The sequence below is a fragment of the Canis lupus genome, chromosome 30 (assembly GCF_003254725.2).
Source record: "Canis lupus dingo isolate Sandy chromosome 30, ASM325472v2, whole genome shotgun sequence".
NCBI lineage: Eukaryota > Metazoa > Chordata > Mammalia > Carnivora > Canidae > Canis > Canis lupus.
Window position 1 is genome coordinate 37,263,744 of NC_064272.1, and position 23,274 is coordinate 37,287,017.

The 23,274-nt window shown below is 53.8% G+C and overlaps 1 long non-coding RNA gene across 2 annotated transcripts; it reads left to right on the forward strand.

The window, feature by feature from the left end:
* The first annotated feature begins 342 nt into the window (after nucleotides 1-342).
* Nucleotides 343-14,832, forward strand: LOC112675620 (uncharacterized). 2 transcript variants are annotated; one of them, XR_004810887.2, is made up of 2 exons: nucleotides 343-723; nucleotides 13,739-14,832. It is a non-coding gene; the product is annotated as an uncharacterized LOC112675620 (long non-coding RNA). The 2 variants fall into 2 exon arrangements; XR_004810886.2 differs by having other exon boundaries at nucleotides 13,744-14,832.
* Nucleotides 14,833-23,274: the final 8,442 nt, after the last annotated feature.

Sequence of the window (23,274 nt, forward strand, 5' to 3'; positions counted from 1 at the left end):
AGCCCCCGGGCGCGGGTGAGGCTGCGGGGAGCGGGGGGCAGAGCGGCGCGGGGCCGGGGGCCTCCCTCCGCCGCCTCGCCCGGCCCTGCGCTGCCCGGCCCCGCGGGGCCCCGCCGGCCTGGCCCGCGCCTCGGCCCCTCGGCCCCTCGCCCTCGGCCCCTCGGCCCCTCGGCCCCTCGGCCCCTCCGCCCCGCGGCCCCGCGGCCCCTCCGGCCCGCCGCCCCTCCCGCCCTCGGCCCCTCGGCCCCGCCGCCCCCGCCGGCCCGGCCGCCCCCCGCCGCCTCCCGCAGCGGCGCCCGCTCGCCCGGCCCGGCCCGGCGCTGGCGGAGAAGGGCGGCCCCGCGCGCCGGGAGGGAGCTTTTAAAGCGACACACACGCCGCCCAGCGCCGAGCGCGCCCGCCGGGGGCTCGGCTCCGAGTGACGCTGGGGCCCCGCGCCCCGGGCCTAGGCGCCCTCGCCCGGAGCGACCCCGCGGGACCCGCCCCCCGCCCCGTGACCCCGCCCCCTCCGCGGGGCGCCCGAGCGCCTCTTGGGCCTGAGCCTTCCGCGCCCAGCCCTTTCCCTCTGCCCCTTCCCACACCCCGACCCACCCCAGGCCTCGCCTGGAAGCAGAGAATTTCAGGAATCTCAGAAACCTCAGAACACAGACAGCTCTACGGAGCGCCTACTGCGCGCCGAGCTCTGCGCAAGGCCCCGCGGGGACTTGGAGGCCCTGGCGACAGGTATGCCCGGGACACAGCTCATTTCTTCGGTTGCTCTGTGCATTGGCTCGACATTTGTTCCACGTATTCGGCGCCTTCCCGGTAGGCCCCACGCTGGACTCGGGGGCTTCGGGAAGGAGAGCAGCATTGCTTACGGCTTACAGCCCCTGGGGGAGTAGAGGGGGGGTCAGTGCAGGACAAAGGCAAGTTCTGGAATAAATGGTAAGGGATTGGGGAGGGCGGGGAGCAACCCGGGTCAGGGGCTGGCAGGCTCTCCCTGGAGGCAACCCTTGAGCTGCATCTGGAAGGAGAAGTAGGAGTTACCCAGGTGACTGTCAGTGTGGGGGAGGTGGGGATGAGCGCTCCTGGCAGGGAGGAGAGTTAGGGGGGAGGCTCGGAGGCACAGGGGAGGGGAGGGGAGTTTGAGCCAACTGTGTCCTTTGGAGATGCCTATTTGACAGCTGGAGGGGGTGGGGTGGGGGGAGTGGATTGGAGGAAGACCAGATCCTGGAGAGACTTGGAGGCCACAGTCAGGCGCTAGGATTTCCTCCCAGGGGCAGAGGGGAGTGATGATGTCCGGGACGAGTCTGTTCCTGCTCACCTTCTCAGGAGATCCCTCCCGTGGTGTTGTGGACGGGAACGCTGAGGGCCAGGCCACAAGGAGGAGACCAGTTAGGAGGCCGTTGCAAGAATTCAGCTGGGCGGGGGGTGGGGGTGGGAGCAGAGATGGAGAGGATGGGATGCTTTGAGAAAGCATTTAGGAGAATTGGACGGGACTTAGGGACTGGCTGAACTTTGAGAGGGAGGGAGAGTCCAGGATGCCTCTTACAGCTGACGGCTTACAGCTTGGGAGACTGGGTGGACGGCTGTGCCGCCACTTTCACGAGAGAGCAGTGGGGAAGAACGGGTCTGGGGTGAAAATGAGCAGTCCAATTTGGGACACGTGGCGATACCCCGAGGACAGTCGACTGTATGGACCTGTTATGCCCGGCCTGGAGAGGTTGGTTTGTTTTCAATTGAATCATCATTGGAGGCGACGAGGTTAAGCAGGACGATTGTGTAGACTAGTACCAAAAGCAGTAAGTGTAGGCTGGAACTTTGGAAAAGAGCCCCCGAGTGAGATGGAGCAGGAACAGTCAGGGAGTTAGGAGAATAGAGAGGATAGGGCATCTTGCAGGCCAGGGAGGACGGGGTTCGGAGGAATGCATGCTCAGCCGTGTCAAAAGCTGCAGAGAGCTGCTGGGAGAAGGAATGGAAAGTGCCCACTGGCCTTGGGACTCAGGAGGCCACCGGTGGTGTGGCAGGGGCAGGTTTTTGGGGGGGTAAGAAAGAAAAGGAAGGTGGCAGGAGCCCTATCATTGGGCATTGGGTGCTGAATGGTTCGTGAGGAACAGAAGTGAGTCTAAGTGACACTTGGCTGCCCATTCTTCATCCCCCAGACTCTGGCAACCACCCTTCTTCTATTTTCTGTGTCCGTGAATGTAACTACTCTTGGCACTTCACAGAAGTGGAATCCTATAGTCCCACCAACCATTTTCATAGAAGCTATGATGCTAAGGATAGCCAACATCAAAAATGGGCTGAGCCTGAGAAAATAGAGGAGTTTCTAGCTTAGGTCCACAGGACCATCTGTGCACGTCCGGGATGGGGGGAGTCGTATTCGAACTGGGAGTTATTAGGAGACAGTGAGCTTGGTTTCAGAGGATGAGATGGAAGTGCTTAATACCTACTTGATTCTGGGTCTCATTAGTGGAAGTGTGTTATTTGGGAAAAGGGAGATGACATTTCTTCTGCTGCCTGGGTGGATCGAATGTCGAGGACCCCCATGCGGTGGGGGGATCCCCAGGAGGGCAGCCAGACGGAGAAGCAGAGGGACTGGTGTATATGTCCTGTGAAGAAGGGGTAGGCTGGTCAGAGCAGAGCAGAGGAGAGGATCGTCAGAAGATGTCTGATTATAAATCTCCAAAGGGCGACCACAGGCGAGAGACAATAACTAGGCTCTGGGTGGTGCTCAGGTCTGCCTTCCTCAGCGTTTGGAGTTTGGCCCATTCTCTCTTCCTTTCAACCTCCCTGGGCACCTGCCCAGATGTCCCATCCTTCAGAATTCTGCTTAGATCCATACTCCCTCCCCCTGCCACCTCCGGACAGCCTTGCCTAGTCCTTAGTTGGCAGAGAGAAATAGAAGCATTTTTTTTTGGCCCTTAACCGAATGTTTCCGAGGATGTTCATTTAATGTGCTAGCTGTGCGACCTTGGGCAAGTCACTTAACCTCTCTGAGCGAGGATAAGGAGCCCATGAACATTTTATTTTTCCCTCTATTGGCTGCCTTGCCAAAAGGGGAGGGGGAGCTGTTTTTCTAATGTCTCTTTGACTCGGAAAAATAGGGATGATAACAGTCCCTACTTTCCAGGGTCATTGTGAGCTTGGAATAAAATAACGCGTGTAGAAGTACTTGGCCCGATGCCTGGCACCTGGTAGGTGCTCCGTGGATGGTAGCTGCTCTCAGCTCTTATTAACGGCTTTGTGTCTGAAAGCCTTATTTCTCTGTGAGGCTCTGACTCCCCAAGATGGTGTCTGTTTCGTGTCTGCCCCCGTCTCTCCCATGGACCAGTGTCGTGGACTGTATCAGTTAGTGACTTTTACCTCTTTAGCCTGTTTCCCATCACCCTACTTCTGGCATCCCTTTCCTTTGGGAACCTCCCGGTTGTCACCGAGACCTAGTGGGCTGCCCACTGCTCCCACTTATCCTACCCCATGGCCAGCAGGTGGGCATGTGACCCAGACTGCGCATATTATAGAACCTCACCCTCTAGCGTCAGGGGTCAGGGATCGGCCCAAGAGGTAGGCAACACTACCCAAGCAGAGCCAATCAGACTCTTTCCCCAGGATTGATATGTGGGTGCTAGGGGAGGGAAGCCTTCTTACTGGGCCGCAAAGGCTGCTGACAGCCAGGAGTCTAGGGTAACAGAGTGGGGAGGAGTTTAGAGAGCATGCTAGGGGCACTGAGTCCCAATCTTGGCTTTTACGGCCTGGCAGTCTTTCTTTCAGCCCTGGGAGCTGCAACAGCATCCTGCCTATCTCGAAGAGCCAATAAATTCCTTTTATTGCTCCAACTTGTTTGGTTGGGTTTCTGTCTCATACAACCAATAAGAACCTGACACATTCAGGGAATATTAGCAAACAGGTGACTGGCTAAATGATCAGATTCTGGAGAGGGTGGGATGTCAAAGATCCTGAAACCCAAGGGTTGGGGGCTGCTGCCCTGTGGCCGTAGAAGTGAGAGTGGGTATTTGGTGGGTTATTATATCAGGCAGACTTGGATTCCAGTTCCAACTCTGCCATTTATTAGCTGTGTGATCTTGGTCAAGTTCCTTACCGTCTCTGAACCTCAGGTTCCTTATCTGCAAAATGGTCAAAGGAATAGAGACTGCATAGGGTTGCCCTGAGGATGGAATGAAATAAGTGACGAAGCACCAAGCACTGTGCCCTAGGTGGGGGCACAGGAGACAAGAGCTAGAAAAATGGTAGCTGTTTTTCTTAGCTCGCAACCCCTTGCCACCGATAGCATAGGACTGAGGTTGGGACGCAGGTCACAAGGGAACCACGATTCAATCTGCAAGCTGAATGCTCAGAAGGAGTGGGGCCTGGCTTTCCACTAACCACGTGACTCGCTAAATCTTCCCAAGCCTCAGTTTCCTCTTTTTTTTTTTTTTTTTTTTTTTTTCAGTTTCCTCTTTGTCAACACTTTCTTGATGGATATCTTGAAGGCTAAATCCACGTAGCATGTTCAGCACAGGGCTCAGTAGGTGTTCCATAAATATGATTGTTATCGATGTTTGCGGCCTAGGGAAATTTCTGAGCACAAAGGTAGGATCAGTGGATAATGTTACAGGCGAACTTTCCATGAGAAAATCCCCAAGTAAAGGAGCGTCTGTATCTGAATCTCCCAGGAAAGGCCATTTCGGAATGAGGTGGGAGGACATGGGTTTTTCTGTAGCTGGACGGTGGTAGGGCTCATATCGGGGAAGCCATGTCTGGGAGCATTCCTGTCACCTTCTTGCTCCTGTGATCTCCCCAGCTAAGACAAGGTTTTCTTTCTTTTTTTTTTTTTTTTAAAGATTTATTTATTTATTTATTTATTTATGATAGACACACACACAGAAGGGGGGTGGGCAGAGACACAGGCAGAGAGAGAAGCAGGCTCCATGCTGGGAGCCTGATGCGGGACTCGATCCCAGGACTCCAGGATCGTGCCCTGGGCCAAAGGCAGGCTCTAAACTGCTGAGCCACCCAGGGATCCCCCAAGACAAGGTTTTCAAAAGATTTTTCTACACTGGCTGCCTCTTCTTCCTCACTTCTGATTAGTTCTCAAGCTTTATCACCTGGTTTCAGCTGCCATTGCATTGTTGGAATCACCATCACTGAGCAAGATCTTGTTCTTGCTAAGACCAGCAGACACTTTTTCTCCCCTAAGGTGACCACTTTGTGGCCCCGACCCTGAGAAGCTGGTCCACTCTCTGTTCTATGACATTATAGCTCATTTTCAACTGATTCTCTTCCCAGCCCTCTGAGCACTGCTTCTCAGTTGGCCTTTAGCATTCTTCTTCTGGGGCACCTGGGTGGCTCAGCGGTTGAGCGCCCGCCTTCAGCCCAGGGCGTGATCCTGGGGTCCCGGGATCGAGTCCCACGTTGGGCTCCCTGCATGGAGCCTGCTTCTCCCTCTGCCTGTGTCTCTGCCTCTCTGTGTGTGTGTGTGTGTCTCTCATGAGTGAATAAGTAAAATCTTTTTTTTAAAAGAGGATCCTACTTCTTCTGGTCCCTGGAATGTTGGTGATCCTTGGGGGTTCTCACTTGGACTTTCTTCTCACTCCATACGCCTTCCCCAAGGGAAGTCTTCCACATTCCCTAAAGGTTTCCCACCTCCAGTTTGCTATTTCCAGAAGAAACTGTTCCAAAACTTCAGATCGTATTGCTACCTGCCTGCTGGACATTTCCATGACGATATCATGAGGCGCCTTGAACTCAGTGTACCCACATCAGAACCCATTGTCTTCCCCCTATCCCTCACCAAATGTAGCCCCTTTTATCACCCCCCATCTCAGAGGCTGGCGCCACCCTGCAGCCCACCATGCAAGCTGGAAACCTGTGATCATCCTAGACTCTCACTTTCCCGCATCCCTTGGGGAGCTAAGTCCTGTTCATTCTACCCTCTTAACACTGCGTAGACAGGTATGTTCTCTCTGCTGATGGCCAGGCCCTGTCTTGAACCCCCTGGCCCCCATTAGCTGATGGCCAACTAATGGGTCTGCCAACCTTCAGACTTATTCTGTGGAGTCCACTGTGACTGGTATCAGTTTTCTGATCTCCCTGTTTACGACACTCCATGGCTTCCCATCCCTACAAGGCAAATCCAGCCTCCTTAGTTTGGTGTTCACCTCTTTTCAGGAGTTTGCCCTTGTTAGTCTCTGCAGCCTCCTCTCTGTAGCCTCTTGCTCCCTTGGCTTCTGCCGGGAGCTCCTCATGCACCACTCCCTTTATACTTGCTCTCCTCTTTGCCTGGAATGCTCCCCTGCTTCACCCTTTTCCTTGACACCAACCGCCAGAACTACCTGAAACATTCCCCCAGCGTGTGACGTCTCTCCTCTGCGCCACCACAGATGCCTGGTCCTCCGCAAGCGCTTGCCATGTTGCATTGTCATTGTGAGTCTGACCCTCACAATGAGCTGCCGGAGAGCAGACACCTCCAGGTCCTCCACGTCCAGCAGAGTCTGCTGTAGTCAATTCTCCAGCTATATTTTTTTTGAATATTGAATCTCTAAAATACCTGTTGTCTCACATCTTCATTAAACAAAATATCCTTAAGGTGGAAAAAGCTGGACGGAAAGAGCAGGGCACATAGCTCAGGGGTTTTCCCAACCACATCCTGAGCCTTCCCACCCATGAACCTCTGATGCTCAGACCCTGCCAACAGCATCAGTCTGCCCACAGTATGGGCAAAGTGTGTTGTTATCAACCCCTCCTGCCTTCCGGAGAATCGTATGCTGTCCATGACCCCTCACTCTCTGCCCTCCTGTCAGTTAAATCATACCCCCATACAAAAAAAAAAAAAATCCTACCCCCTGCACACACACCCCCGCCTCTTTCTCCTGGGCCCTTTCCATCAGCATTTACACCTGCTTTCTAACTCTTCCATCTGAAAAGTAAGATCTCACTTCCCTCTCCAAGAACTGGCTCATCTTTCCTCTCTCCACAGCCAGACTTACCCCAAGAGTTGTCCCCATGCCCGGCCTCTTCTTCCCCAGCTCCCACTCACTCCTCTTCCTTGGCAATCTGGCACCCGCCTGTACCACTCCTCTAGCCAAATGTTAAATGCTGAGGTCACCTGTGACCTCTAAGAAGCCCCACCCTCAAGTCCTGACCTGACCTGACCTGTCTTCCCACTACATTTGGTAGTTAACCACCTCTTTTGTCGGCCGCCTCTTTCTCCTCAGCTTCGGGGGGCACCAAGCCTTCCCGGATTTCTGTGGGGGGCGTGGGGGGTGTATCCACCACGGGCCCCAAGCTCCCTATGTCTTTCCACCCTGCCCCCGTCAGAACGCAGCAGTGCTCCAGGCTCAGCTCTACGTCCCGTTCATCCTCACCCCTGTCTCGTCCCCCTCTGTCCTGCCCCCACCCCCGCCCAGCTCGTGGCCCCTCATCCCCACATGGCATCTCCAGCCCAGACTCTCTCCAGGTTCCAGACTCATGGGATCCTCTGCCTCCTGGGGAGCTGGGATTCAAAACTGAACTCGGGATATCTCTGAAGCAAGCCCTCAGCTCCTCTATCTCAGCAGCTTACAGAGACTCTGGGAAGCTTCTTTTATACCTTCCTCTCCTCACCCCCCCACCCCAACATCAAATCCACCTCTGCTCGTTCTGCCTCCCGCGTGTCTCCCAGTCTCCCTTCTCTGCTGCCACCGCCGTGTCTGAGACACCGTCATCTCTCCCCCAGGCAGTGAAATCCACCCCCTACCACGTGCTCGCTGGGCCTTTCAAGGCATTAGCCCCGTGGCAGGCACAGGGATCTCAGAAAACTCTGAGTCAGACGTATCATTCCCCTGCTTAGAAACATTACGTGTCTCACATTTTCCTAAAATCCCCAATGCACAGGAGCCCCTGGCTGGTGTGGCCCCTGCAGCTCCCCCCCACCTCCCCGCCCTCTGTCCTCACCTCCCCGGACTCCCACCCATCAGCCCTGCTGACCTTTCAGCGCCTGGGATGCACACAGTCCTCTAGGCCGGGCACCTGCTGTCCCCTCTGCCCGGGGCACTCTCCCCCACCTTCATGCAGCTAATGTCCGTTCATCCTTGAGGTCCTGGCTGAAAGGTCACTTCTCGGGGAAAGGCCTATGCACCCCACCCCCCGACACCCAGTCCTTGCTAGGTTTCGGATCCTGTGGCCTACGGCAGGCCGCCTCTTAGCCCCTTTTGGACGTCTTGGCGCCTGTGCCGCCGGCCCCACAACACGCAGACTCCTTTACCAAACCAGGGGGCGCGCCTCCTCCGAGCTGCCTGTTCGGTGGCCGAGCCCAGAGGATCCAGGGCAGAGGCTGCGCCGTCCCGAGCGTCCCTGTGCCCCGGGCCTGGCATCTGGCCAGGCGAGGACGCGGAGTCCCCGGGACGGGCCTTCGGAGAGTGGCCCGCGCCGCCCTCCCCGCAGCACCATCACTCTGCAGCGCGGCTGGCGCTGAGCCTTCTTTCCCTTTCCATCCTAAGCTAACTCTTCACGGAAACTTTGACTACAAAGAGAAAAGCAATAATAATTACTTGGCGAGTAATAATCGACAGAAGCGCAGAAGGAAATAAGACCCAGGCTATAGGGGCAGCCCCGGGGGCTCAGTGGTTTAGCGCCTGTGGCCCAGGGCGGGATCCTGGAGGCCCGGGATCGAGTCCCACGTCGGGCTCCTTGCGTGGAGCCTGCTTCTCCCTCTGCCTGTCTCTCCCTCTTCTCCATCTCTGCCTCTCTCTCCCTCTCTCTTTGTGTCCCTCATGAATGAATAAATAAATAAAATCTTTAAAAAAAAAAAAAAAGACCCAGACTATAAAACACAAGAGCCTAGAGATGGTTGAGGCCAAGAGGCTGGGCTCCATGAGGTCTCTTGGGGATCACTGCCCCTTTGGCCCTTGGGCCAGGACTTCCACCCTTGTCCCGTACTCTGGGCTCAGTCCTGGCTAGGGGGGCGCCTCCCTGGGCACTCTCACTGGCTGACAAATCTGTGGGCGGCACCTCTAAGGGGACTGGGATCTCCAGGGATGGGGAAACAGAGGCCCAGACAGAGGAGTGGAGAGTGGGCTTCGGTGTTCAGCCCCAGACCCAGATCATACCCGTGCTGGCTGAGCTGGTCTGTGTAGCCCCTGCCCCTGCAGGGGCTGGCCCTGGACCGATAGGGGGTAAGAATGGAGGGGAGGGGGCCCAAGTGCATGGAGGCAAATGGGTACAGCTGAGCTGGAAGGGGGGGCTGGGGGGAGGGGAGGGCCCGCGGAGCAGGGGGCAGGACGGAACAGCAGGTTCTTGTCAGGCACACAACTTAATTCTGAGGCTGTATCCCTCGTGCCTGAGAGATTTTCAGCTTGCAATAGTGTCATTTACAGATGGATTTGCAGTGGCGAATTACAAGTTTGTAAGCAACAGCTTCTCTGACGCCTTGAAGAAAAAAAAGCCTTATCCCTCTGCAAATTATAAATTCATAACTAACACTTTTATCCAACTGAATGCAAAACAAATTCATTACCAGCTATATTATTCCATTGAATACCAAGTGAATGAACTGCGCAGGATTTTGTGCGGATTAGGGATACGTCGGGAGATGGGGACCAGACAGCCCTTCCTCCGGTCCCTCTTCTTTGTGTCCCTTCGGGCCCACCTCAAGCTAACCCCAAATGCAGGTGGAATTGGACGGGGCACACTGCTTGGATCAAAAGGAGGCTGGAGGTTATGGTGGTGATGGTGGCGAAGATGGTGCGGGGGGGCGGGTGCGCCGAAACACAACCACCCTGCGGGCGCGAGTGTACATCTTTTGCATGATTATTAAAATTGTTGTGGTGTTATCTTAAGATACTATCTGGTGAATGCCTAAGTCCTTGTGAGGTGCAGGACACCCCCCTGTAAAAGGAGATCATTGCAGTCGTTCACTACGCAGGAAGACTCGAGTCCTCTGAGCAGACTCCAGACTGGAGCAGGAATTCCCAGTGTCTCCCCAGAGCGTTACTCTCAAGACCACGTTCCAAGGTGCTGAGCATGTGGATGGGTGATCCTGGGGGCAGGGGGTGCGTCCAGACCATGCCTGCCACATGCGGGCCCTTTGGCGTCTGTGGCGGGATGGGGGGGTCATACTTTTTAACTCAGATAATTTAGTCCCTGACTCTCTGGTGTATTCCCCATGTGCGGTTCTCGAAACTTAACTTTTCTCTTTAATGTTTATTTTAGAAAATCAGGAACATACAAATAAACAGAACTAAAAAATATGTATACGTCCTGCCAGAAACAACCCAAAGTGGTTGAATGAATGGAAAGCTGTTCATTCAGGAACTCTCATCGCTTGGAAGACTTGTCTCCACGTTGGCTGTGGAAGAGGAGGGGAGATGGCCCATGCTGTAGCTGTGCAAGCAAGGGCCGGGGACCACAGCTCCCGTAGGATCCCCTCCACCCCCCACACTGCCCCACAGTGTTCCCAGCCTCCGTGTCCCGTCTCGGCCTCTCCTCCAGGCCAACCTCCCTGCCTCCCTTCCTCCTATTTCTCTGATCCTGGTGCCTCTCTCTGCATCCTGCTCAGGAGCCAAATGACTTCTTATCTCATGCTGAATGGTTTGCAACCATCATCTCACTAAACAGTTGACCGAGGGTTTTTTTTTTTTTCTAAACAAAGACAGTTTCCCATCTGAGAACAATTTCTGGTGCCAACTGTGAAGATAAACTATCTTTACCTTGTTTTATGAACACATATTTTTTAGAAAGAGAGGGTTATTCTACAAATGCTGATATCAAACCTGCTTTTGTTCATTAACAATGTAGCGTCCGCATATTTGTATGCCCATCGAGAAATCTTTTTTTTTTTTTTTTTTTATTCATGATAGGCACACAGTGAGAGAGAGAGAGGCAGAGACACAGGCAGAGGGAGAAGCAGGCTCCATGCACCGGGAGCCTGACATGGGATTCGATCCCGGATCTCCAGGATCGCGCCCTGGGCCAAAGGCAGGCGCCAAACCGCTGCGCCACCCAGGGATCCCCCCATCGAGAAATCTATATGTGCTGTTTTAATGGCTGCATATTCGTCCATGTGATTTTTAAAAATTTTTATTTATTTATTCATGGTAGACAGAGAGAGAGAGAGAGAGACACAGGCAGAGGGAGAAGCAGGCTTCATGCCGGGAGCCCGACGCAGGACCCGATCCTGGGACTCCAGGATCATGCCCTGGGCCAAAGGCAGGCGCTAAACTGCTGAGCCACCCAGGGATCCCAGTCCATGTGATTTTTTTTTTTAATCTCTCTCTCTCTCTCTCTCTCTCTCTTCTGCTATGCACTTAGGCTGTTTCTAGTTTTTGCTATTATAACAGCACATATCATCCTTGCACATTAATTATTTCCTTAGGTTCTTAAAAGTAAAATTTCTGAGAAGGCACTTTCCAAAGGCTATTGTCATATCATTGAACTACTCTTTTTTTCTTTTTTAATTGCACTTCTCTTCAGAAAGTTCATGCTGATTTGTATTCCCGGCAGCAGATTGTGTTATTGCCCCCTTACTATTAGTTCTAGCTTTGTCTCAGTTACGCTCCGAGGTGCCACAGGAGGACCCCCATGGCCGCTCTGGTGACACACGGCAACCAGTGAGTGACTCCTTGAAGGATGAAGAGACTCAGGAACAAGAATGGGGGCCATGTGACCCACCTGCCCCTCCTATAGATCCTTTGATGGCCTCCGTGGAGGGATTTGAAATTGATTGATTGATTGAACCATTGATTTTATGAAGGAAGATACTATGTCCCTTCCAGTGATGGTGATGGTCACCAGTGCAGTGTAATGATGGGTGGCCATGCGGTGAGTGGCAGGTAAGGGTGGAGGTGATGGGGAGTGCAGCGTTGTCATGGAGCCGGTGGGGGCGGCACCGCCCACAGGAAGGCCATCACAGTGGCGGCAGTGGGGACCGCGGTGGCAGGGAGGTGAACCCAATGGTGATGGAGGCCGTGAGGCCGTGAGGGCAGCAGTAGCGGAGAATTGGAGGTGTCCCTGTGGTGGTGCGGGGCTGCTGTGGAAAAGTGCAGATGGAGGTGGTGCAAGTGACAGTAAGAGTATGCTACAGGATTACACAGATATACCACCGGGGAAGAGGTTGTCTCAGGCCTGGGGAACAGTGTGAACAAAAGAAGCAGCGTGAGACTAGTGCCAAGAAAAGCGAGGAGATCCACTGGCCAGCAAGGTGGTCGAGGAGAAGTTTCATGGTGGTTGGTGCTGGGGAGGGTCTGGAAAGGGGCAAGAGAAATTTGGACTCCAGCAGGGCAGTGGAGAGATGTTTTGGATCCTGGGGTGAAGGTGGACGGGAGACGAGTTCCCTGTAGGACAAAGGAGGAGAATCTGAGGAGCTGAGCTGCCAGCCACGCTGCAGAACTCAAAGGGGAGCGGCAGGTGGACTAGACCCTCCAGGGTGCCTGTGAGCATCCAGGGGCCGCCAGCAGCCCGCAGGAAAAGGGGGAAGGGTCCACGGCACCGGGTCCGACCCACAGGGGGGGAAGGGCCCCTGACCCCGGCCACTCCTGTGCCAGCCCCAGCCAGCAAACCCCACTCTCACCTTTGATGGAGCGGGAGAAAGGTCTAGACCAGTGGTTCCGGCCGCCCCCACCTCTCCCGCAGCAGCTCCCAGCACCCACCCTGAGTCTGATAGGCATTTACTCGTAGCGCTGCCTGGGAAGAGGCCTCTCCTGCTTCTCTGGATGTAGCACGAAGCCTGCTTTGACGTGTGCACAAAGCTGCAGGATTCTTTCTTTCAGGGCAAGGACACCTGGAAAATCTCAGGGAGGCAGAGCGCTGGTATCTGAGCAGCCGCATCCTGGGGATGAGGGGTTACTCCCTCCCTGGGGCTGGGGCTGGTCTCCTCTCCCGCGGCCTGCTGTCCTCCTCACTCCTACACAGAAGCCCCCGGAGCCGGTGGGTGATCTCTAGGCAAGAGCGCGAAACATACTTTTTCTCCCATTTTAACGATCTCAGTGACCTCACAAGGTTTCCATGGTGACAAGACCAAGGAGTCAGTCAGGGGGCCCTTGGTGAATTAGGCCAAACACACCCACCCCCCAGGACCTTCTTCCTGGTGCTGGGCTTCGGGAGTGGACTCTAGATCATCAGCCAGCAGCAGAGGGAAGGTCATTCTAGGCACCAGGGCAGACGAGGCGACTGAGGGGGGTGGAAAGGGCACAGCGCAGGGGCCGCGAGGAGATTAGCACCTGGTGAGGAATTGGGGGCTTGCCATCTGAAGCTTGGCTTTGCAGGGAGCAGCCAGGGCCCAGGGCCCAAGGACACAGGCGGTGGAGTCCAAGTGACCCAGGTGTGAGTGACACCCACGTCCTATGGCTGCGCATCTCCCGAACATCGCAGTCAAGGCACCTAGCGAGTGCTTATACATTCCTGTTTTCTCCCTCCTGCCCTTTCGATCGTCTGCACCATGGGCCACTGCAGCTTCCTGAGGGGTTTGAAGTGCCATCTTGCCCCCCACCCCGAATTTCTTGCCTTCAGGCACTGAATAATTCAATCTTTACATAGCACAGCGATTGAAATGCCCCATCCGTGGTCCTACTGCTGGAAATTCCACCACAGAAGCCCCACGGCTTTGCACCCAACCTCCCTGTAAATGGTACCCTCTTACCTGGGAGGTGATTCGTCCCATCTTTGGTCCCTGGACAGGGGCAGTAGTGCTGGGAGACGGGGACAGCAGGTTTTTTCTTTTTTCTTTTTTCTTTTCTTTTCTTTTTTTTCTTTCTTTTTTTTCTTTCCTTTCTTTCTTTCTTTTTAGTGCAGATGGAGCCTGTGAGTGAGGGTGAATGAGAAAGAGAAAGCAAACGAGAGAGTTTGCTCCCCTGAAATCCTGGCCAGCGGTCATGGCTTTGGCTGCGGAATTTCTCTGAGGGAGAGTGATGGAAAGCCCAGAGATTACCGAGCATCTGAGAGGAGTCAGACATGGACATCGTGCCACACTTTGCACCGTGGAAAACGGCAGAGAAATCTATAAGCTTGGCTTTCGGAGAATAGGTCCCGGAGGTGGGATAAAGTGGCTCCGTGCACCTGCAGCTCAGCTGGGTGCCTCCGGGGGAATCGCGCCACCTCAAGCAAGACAAGACCCACTTGCCAGGAGTCTGGGGGCAGAGAGCTGGGGAAGGAGCCCGCCTGGGTATGTCTCTTTGCCTTGACAGGTTCTCTGGGGAAGTCAGCTTTTATGAAGCCTGAAGAACGATTTGTAATCGGCCCATCAGATATTCAGAAACACTTTTTCACCTAGAATCTCACTTGCTGGGAGTCTGTGGCCTGTAGTGGCTATGGATTCTCCGTCAGCATCTGCAGTCCTCTACCCCATGTCCGAGGCAGCCTGGATCTCCCAGTGGGCAAATCCCACCTCTCAATGGGTCCAGGCCCACCGCATCCTTGGGAGGCATCTGGGTCTCACCGTCCTGAGCTGCTGTCTTCTGGGGCGACCGGGAATCGGGCCCACTGGCCTGGGTCTTCTGCTAACAGGGCAGCTTCCAGCCCAAGCCTAACAGTTGCCAATCCTGGGAGCTCTACCAGACACCCTCCTCCTCCTCCTGTCTCTGCTCTCTCCAGCTCCATCCTGTGTCCCATTCCCCCCCCTTCCCCACACCCAAGGCTTGGACCTTATTCTTGAACTTTGAGTGCCCTTGGGCTGCTTCTTCACTCCATTTGCTCAGGATGTGCAGAATCACTGAAGAGAATTCATGTTGGGTGTAGGGGAATAGGCGAAGGGAATTAAGAGTACACTTGTCTGGGTGAGCACTGAGTAATATATGAAAGTGTTGAACTGCTACATTGTACACCTGAAACAACTATACCACTGTCTGTTACCTACACTGGAATTAAAAAAAAAAATTCACATTGGGGATTTTTTCTTCTTTTCTCTTTTACATTTCCTAACTGGATTTTGCTAGTGTATTTCTTGATTCCCGCCATCTTGCTGACCTCCTCCATAGTCTCTTTCTTGTTTTTCAGTTTATTCTCTGGAGTGTTCTGGATAAACAATCATATCATGAACAAATAACGATAGCGATTTCTCCTTCTTCCTGAATGTTATGCTTCTTTTTATTTGCATTTTTAATGTACTATTGCATTAGCTAGAACTTCCAGAACAATGCAGACTAATTGTGGTAATAGCAGGCAATCGCATCCCACTCTGCCTTAAATATGAGCACCTCTCCTCGCCAAGAATGTTGTTGTTGACTGTTGGTCGCGGACAGGTATTTTTTTTTTTTTATGATGTTGAGAAAATGTTCTTTTATTTTTATTTCACTAGGAGTTTTCATCAGAATGGATGTTCAGTTCTATCAAACGCATTTTTGGTTTTTGTTAAGATTGTCAACGAACTTTTCCCTCTCTGGTAATTGATGTGATTAATCATATGGGCCGATTTTCTCACGTGTAGTCACCCTCACCCCGCTGCACTTCTAACACAGCCACCTGTGAAGTGGGGAGGAGATCTGTTGCCCAAGAGAAGTCTGGTTGAGTAGCAGCTCTACCCTGTGCTCTGAATCCCATGGCCCTGAGCACGCTTTGCCCCACCCCCACCGTCTACTCCAGGATGTAATCCTGTGATGCCTAGGGGCTTGAGCTGCGGTTCTGGAGATGTGGATGGGGTGCTGGCTGGTCCCAGAGTGATCTTTTTTTTTTTTTTTTTTTTTTTTTTATTCCTGAGAGATGCAGACAGAGAGGCAGGGACACAGGAAGAGGGAGAAGCAGGCTCCCTGCAGGGAGCCCGATGTGGGACTCGATCCTGGGACTCTGGGAGCATGACCTGAGCCAAAGGCAGATGCTCAACCGCTGAGCCACCCAGGCATTCCCCAGAGTGATCTTCTAAAGGTCGGTCAGATAGATGACTCCCTTCACTGGCTCCCCATCGCCTTCAGCAGAAAATCCAAGCTTCTAACCGCATGGTCCTGGCCTCTTACAACTGGCCTTTGCCCAACACCATCCCCCGGCCCGCCATCTCCCCATCTTCTCCCCTCTAACCACGTGGAAATTTTGGCAGGTGGCAGTGGGGTGTCAAGGTCTGTGCCTCTGGGCCCTTTCACAAGCTGTTGTCTCATGTGGAATGTTCTCCCCCAGGGAGGGCTCATCGGTCTCTCCGGGGAGCCTTCCTGACCCCACCTGCCGAGTCAGGAGCCCCTCCCCAGGTGCCACAGTCTATGAGTTCACTACCTCTTTGGTGCTTTCCAGGCAGAAGGTAGTTCTATGTGAACGGTTGTCTCCAGTAGCTCCAGGAGGCCAAGCAAGGGTCCTCCTCCCAGCCCAGGGCTTGCCCTACGACAAGTGTTGGTCTGCCAAGCCTGGGTCAAACACCGTCTGAAGACAGCCTTGAGCACAGTCAGCTGTCCAGACTCATGAACGCACCCTGTTTGAGCCCACCCGATCTGTGCCCTCCAGGGCTCACTGCCCCCCCTCCAACGGTCCTGTGTGTGTGGAGAAGCTCACAGGTGGCTGCAGCTCCCTGGAGCCTCTTTTAAAAATGCAGTCAGGCTTGTTTCCTACTCGTAAACAACGACTTAGCACAATGTTGGGTCCCACGGGAGAGTGTTCCCCCAAGCAAAGGAGACGCGGGAAGGGGAGGCCAAGTGGGCCCAGGAGGGACCGGGTGACTGGGCATAGATGGGAGGCAGCAGGCAAAGGGGGCTTGGACGGGCTGCAGCCCCCGGTTTCCTGCACGGCCCCAGCTCTGGCATCTGATCTGGGCCTCGGCAACAGCTCTGCCTCTTTCTCCCCACTGGGCCTCAGGCTCACACCTGGTCCCCACGGAGGTGTCCTCAGCCCACCCAGAGAGGATCCATTTTCAACTCTGCCTTCTCCCGGCCACCAGGCGGCCAGTTAGAGTTGTCACCTCTGGTAACAGCAAGCTGATGGCAAATGGAGGGCCGCTAAGCCTGGGGCGGGGTGAGGGTAGCTCACCCTGCCCCTCTCTTCTGCCCCCATCTACTCGCCCGGGCAATCCTGGATAAGAATCTAATGAGATCAGGTGTCGTGGCTCCAAGGGCACTGGCGTCAGGTCGTCAGGTTGTGGAGTCAGGCGGAGCTGGGTTCAAGTTCCAGCTTCCCGTCTGGCTTGCTGTGTCATCTTGGGCACACGGCTTAACCTCTCTGAGCCTCGATTTCTTTACCCGTGGAGCAGTGCCCGCCCGCGGAGCCGTCGTGGGGATGAACTGAAGCGACTGACGGACCGCAAGGTGCTCAGCACACGTCTGACACACGGTCAGAGCTCAGCTCACGTCAGCCGATGTTACACATCACAGGGCGCAGCAGGCTGGGCACGGCGGTCGCTTCACACAGCCTCGTCTGCCATCAGGGGTAGGGAAACTGAGGCCCAGAGAGGCACAGGACAGCAGGCTCCTACAGCTCCTCCTCGGCCTCGGCTTGTGTCTGTGGAGGAGACCTCTGCGAGGAGCCACTGCTCCCGTCACAAAGGCCTTGACGCCCGCAGTCTTGGGTCTTGGGCTCTGCCCTACAAACATCTTGGCAGCCTCATTAATTTAACAAACCTTTGCACCGTGCTCACTAAGTGCCCAGTGGAGTTAGATGCCTTTTGTGTATACTAACTTTTTACTATCATTACCCCCATTGTATGGAGGAGGGAACGGAGCAGCTCACCCTTGCCCGAGGCCGTCCAGCCAGCGGGTGGGAGGGCCACCCTCGGCCAGCAGAGACACGCCAGCAGCCGGTTTCCCATCCTCAGGGGAGCCCAGCCCAGGCTGGGGGAGAGGGGAGGGTCATGAGGGTACCTGGGGCATCCGAAGCCTGTCTTGCCCCACCTTCAAAGCTGGGGTGGAGGAGGCAATCTTGTGGAACTTGAGCCTGAGGCTGGCCTAATGGGAACATGAGCTTCGCCCTACAAATGCCCGTCACTGGATGCCACGTCTCAGGCCACAGCAGGTATTTCCCTGGAGAGAGGACAGTGAAAACTTGGAACAAGGGAGCTTTTTATTATTCAGAATAACCACAGTATTTAATTTACTATTAATAATAGCTCTTGAGTCAACCTGCTCTTGAAGGGAAGCGGGAACTGAAAGGATGTCCCTCTCTCCTCTCCTGCCTCCCCTCCTTAGAATACTAGGAACACAGTCTCGAATGTTTGCATTGTGGGGCAGGTTGGCGTGGGAGGAAGTGAGGCCCAGCAGTGAACCCCTCTCCTTCCTCCCTGTCCAGCTGTGCTCTGCTATTCTTCTGTGGGTCCACGGCGGCCACCACCCCTCTGCTGGCAGGACCCCTGGAAGGACAGTGTGGCTTCTGTCTTTAGGCTGAGCTGAGGGCAGGGCCAGGGGCCTCCAGCTGAAGCAAAGGGAAATGTGGGCTCAGCAATCCTTGCTGCCTTAGCACTGATGGGAGCCATAGGGACCATAGGTAGGGGCGAGGAATCAGTGAAGCCGGGATCCCTCGGGGGCCCGTGTTTTGCCCTCTGCATCCAGTGTGGGTGCAGTGTCAGAAGGAGCCCATGCAGAGAGGAGCAGAGCCAGGGAGGAGACCGGAACCCGTGCCAGAGAGTTTGCGGCTTGGAGTCCAGAAGGCCCAGGGGGACCTGAGAACTGCCTTCAAGGAACTAGAGGGGTTTGTTTTCTCCACCATCCGTCTTCACTGAGGGCTCCTCTGCCAGGGGCTGGGAGTGTGTGGCCCAGTCTCTGTGGGGCTCTCAGGGTGGCCGAGACAGTGGGCAGGAGCATGACTGAAGCTGGGCAGGGAGCACTTCGGGGTAGAGCTGTGTGGTCCTGATGGGAGTCGTAGGAGACAGTCAATTTGCCTGATTTGGAGCTAGACGGGTGTCCTGGCTCCCAGAGGCAAGAGCTCAAGGACTCTCCTCTGGAGTTGAGTTTGGCCCTTTGGGGTTGGTTTGCTTGTTTGTTTATTTTTGAGAGATTGAGAGAGAGAGAGAGAGAGAGAGAGAGAGAATCTCAAGCAAGCTTCACACTCAGTGCACAGCCCAGCGAAGGGCTCAATCTCAGGACCCTGAAATCATGACATGAGCCGAAACCAAGAGTCAGACGCCTAACCGACTGAGCCACACAGGTGCCTCGGCCCTTTGGCGCTTATTCAAGATGGCACCCAGACTCCTGGGCACCCACTGTCCTTGACTCTGCTGCCTATATTAGGGCCCCTGTGTGACCTCGGGTGAGTTAAGTGGCCCACTGGGCACACGTCCCAGAGGGCAGGGGTCATGCTTTCCCTTTCTTTTAACTACCCAGCTACCCAAGTACCTAGAGCTGGACGACCATGGTTGACCTCCCAGGCTGTGGGATGAAGGTCCCGGGCAGCACGGCAGCATCTGTTCTCCTTCCCCGAGAGATAGCCAGCAGCCTCCTCTCCTCTCCTGTCCACCTCTCCCATGGGCTGAGTCCTAGACATCTTTCGGCGATTGAAGACTGCTCTGTAACACTGCCATGGGGTGGATTCAGACCGGCTGATGTGATACTTGAGCTTTCTTAGTCTGCCAGAGTCGAGCTCCACATACCTGCACACACACACACACACACACACACACTCCTAAACATGCACACTCACACACATGCCGGCTTTCATTGTGAGGGCCCCACTCTTTATTCAAGGAGCGGTCTCGGGTGTCTGAATGGATGCTTGAAGACTCCCTCTTTGCAATTAACACGCTGCTGCAGTATTATTAGCCTCTGATAGGCAGGTCTGCCTTTGCCAGAGACTATAAATATGTGGAGCCAATGACTCAGCAAATCTGTTGCTATTTTTCTTACAGATCCGTGTGGATCTGTGTCTGTGTACACCATGGCCCCATCTCCCAGCAGCTCCCATGGCTTGTATCCATGGAAACGCAATCCTCCCCAACTACAGTACTCCGGCTGACAAACATGGGAGTCTCCCCAGCCCCCTACCCACTTTGGAGAGGGAGTGTGGGCTCCCAGTGAGCAAGAGGGTGGCACAATGGAGGACGTGGCACTTTCTCTGTTGCTTTGAATGTCCAGTCTCCAACCCCTCCTCCTCCCCCCACACTGATCTGTGGTCAAGGCTTTGCCACCTGTTCAAGAGAAGTGGCCCAATGAGGGAGCCCTTCCTGAGGGCTCTCATGGGGGTGAGGTTGGCAGGGCAGTTCCTGAGAGCTGTGGGTCATATGGCAAGGGAGGCAGGGAGGGCCGGATGCCCTTGGCTGTGGGGGACACCAGCCATTGGGAGACAGAGTAGACAACAGGGCAGCGGCTATGAGAGGGAGAGGGAGATTATGTTTGGTACAAAACCCTGTCTCCTGACCTTGACTCTGTCAAAAGAACCTGTGAGTTGGATGAAAGAGCATGAGCTCTGGAAGTCCTCGCTCCCTCCTTGCCTTCTGTAAACACTTGCATCTGCTGACTCCGTGCCAGGCCCTGTGTTGGGAATGGGAGTGCAGGGAAGAATTGGAATCAGACCCTCCTCCTTGAGGACTATGGTCTAAGAGGAGCAAACAGACTCAACATCAGGTCAGGATTGAGCAGTGGGCCACAGCAGGGTGGGCAGAGCAGCTTCCTCGGGGAGCTACAGGTCATAGAACATGCCAGAGGATGAGGCAGGGTACAGAAGATGCTAGGAGGCAGCATGGTAGCCCTGGGGAGCTGGTGAGACTCATACAGAACTCTAACTCTCGCTCCTATTAGTGGTATTCCCATGAGAAAGTGAACTAAGCTTTCTGCCCTATGAAATAGGAAACCACAGTACGTCCCTCATGGGGCCCGGTGAGAATTAACACAAGTATCTGGCCCTAACTGTAGCAGACTTTTATTGTGCTAACTATATGCCACAACCATCTACATGGCAGTTATTTTCTTCCTTTCGGGGCCTGTTGCCCTATGTCAAATGAGGAAGCTGGGCCAGATAATATCTAGAGGGCCAAACACCCTGACTCTCCCTGTCCTCAGTTTCCCCATTTTCCAAATGGGAAGAGGAAAGTTCCAGGAGGCTTCAGAAGTGAAGGAATAGATCATGGAATTATTCAAAGAACATGAGCAGTCATTTATTAAGCTCAGCTCGCTTCTCCTCCTGCTTGGGATACAGAGGAGCAGGAGACCTGGCCTCACCCTCAGAACGTCTGCTATGGCTGGAGAGGCAGGGAGGATGTCCAGTCCTGGAATATGAGCTCTAAGGACCATTCGGGCCACCTCTGGCCTCCAGATCCTTGTTCTCAAAGCTCCAGGGAGGCTGGGGAGCAGAAATGATTGAACACCCTCTTTGTTGGCTCCTAGCAAAGTCACGCTGACCCTTCGAGGTAACTAGTATAATTAGAGAATTTAAGGACTGGCCTGAGGTCACCCAGATGCAGGTGGCAGAGCCGAGGTATCAATCCAGGTCAGCATCACCCTACCGCCCACAGTCTCTCCACAGCTCTGCACCCCACCCTCTGGAGCTCTGGTAAACCTCCTCAAATCCTTTGGGAAGTAGAGGAGTTATAAATAGCATGTGGGATTGTGAAGTGAAAAAACCAAGTTGCTGAACAACATATACAGGATGATTGCAGTCATGTAAAAAACAACCTGGAGTTGATATGTCTGTATATGTAGAATGCAGAGGAGCGTAAGCGCAGTCTGAAAGTAAATCTGGAAGGGGCTCTTCCCCATTGTTTGAACATCTCTGAGTTCAGACAATGTCTGAGAACATTGTTTGTTCATCTCTGAGTAGAAGAGTAGAGTGGAGGTGGGGTGGAGGGCATCTTCCCTTATGATTCGACGTATTTCTGAATTGGTTAACTTTGTCACAAGGAGAAAGTATTCATGTCTTACTTGTGTGATAAAACCATTGTACCGGGAAGGATGACCAACTCCCCCATGTCATGAGCGATGACCCATCTCCCCCTGTCATGAGTGGGGCAGGCAGTGACTTGGAGCGGGGAATGGTGCTGGTTGGAGAGGGTGAGTTTAATGACCCAGGTGGCCTGATTCACAGGAACTTTTTAGTCAGACATGGCAGGAGTTTGCCAGGAAAATCTATGAGCTTCATCTATCTTTTAACAACCAAGAGAGCAGCTCGTCCACCCATTTTTCTAGATGGGGACCCTTAAATCCATAGACAGCTTAGCCCAAGGTCAGAGAGCCCTAATGTTTGGTTGATGAGTACACCTGCTTAATTAGCAAGGCTCAGAGAATCATGAGCTTTATCTTCACATGGGCCTGGCTTTGACTTTACACAATGCCATAGATTTTCTGAGCCTCAGCTTTCCTGCCTGTAAAATGGCATCGATACATCTACCTTGAAGCATTTTTGTGAGGGTTGAATGAGATCAGGTTTGACAATGGCCCTCTTCATGGTAGTTGCCCAGTGCTCTTCCCCTTTCTTCATCTAAGGGATGCTGTTCTGGACTCAGACTGTGCAAGTAAGACAGAGGCTATGTCTTCAGTCTTGGCATGGCCTTAGAGAAGGCCTTACCACACATTGAGCACATTCTAGGTACCAGTGATTATGCCAAGAGCTATCTGTACAACTCACTTAATCCTAATTCTGCTCCCATGTCCGAGATAGGGGCTACCTGTTATTATCCTCACTTGACAGAAGTGGGAATTGACATGTCAAGGTTATTCTGACCTGGTAGAAATAACTTAGGACAATCACCATTTTCCATCATTAGGAAGACTTTGTGTAATAAGGTATATTTATTTTTCTTAACTATTAGGTAGAATTCGCCAGGAAAATCCTCTGGGCCTGGAGTTTCATGAGAAGTTTGATTACAAATTCAAATTCTTTGAGGGACACCTGGGTGTCTCAGTCAGTTAAGCATCTGAGGGATCCCTGGGTGGCGCAGCGGTTTAGCGCCTGCCTTTGGCCCAGGGCGTGATCCTGGAGACTCAGGATCGAATCCCACGTCGGGCTCCCGGTGCATGGAGCCTGCTTCTCCCTCTGCCTGTGTCTCTGCCTCTCTCTCTGTGGTGACTATCATAAATAAAAATAAAAAAAAAAATAAAAAAAGTTAAGCATCTGACTCTTGATTTTGGCTTAAGTCATGATTTCAGGGTCATGGGATGGACCCTGAGTCCAGCTCCTCACTCAGTGAGGAGCCTGCCTGAGATTCTCTCTCTCCCTCTGCCCCTCCTTCTGCTCTTGCTCTCTCTCTCTCTCTCAAATAAATAATCTTTTAAAAACCCAAATTCAAGTTTGTTGAAAGTTTCAGAAGCATCTGTACTCTCTATTTCTTCTTGTGTCAGTTTTGGTAACTTTGCAGCTGTAAACATAAAAGGATAATGGAATTCCTGCCAGGCAGGGTTATTCGGCAGAGTGACAGAGCTTACTTACTTATGTGTTAGAGCAGCAAACCCACTCTAAGCCTGGAGCACACTGGGCCTCCTGACATTGCATAGGATT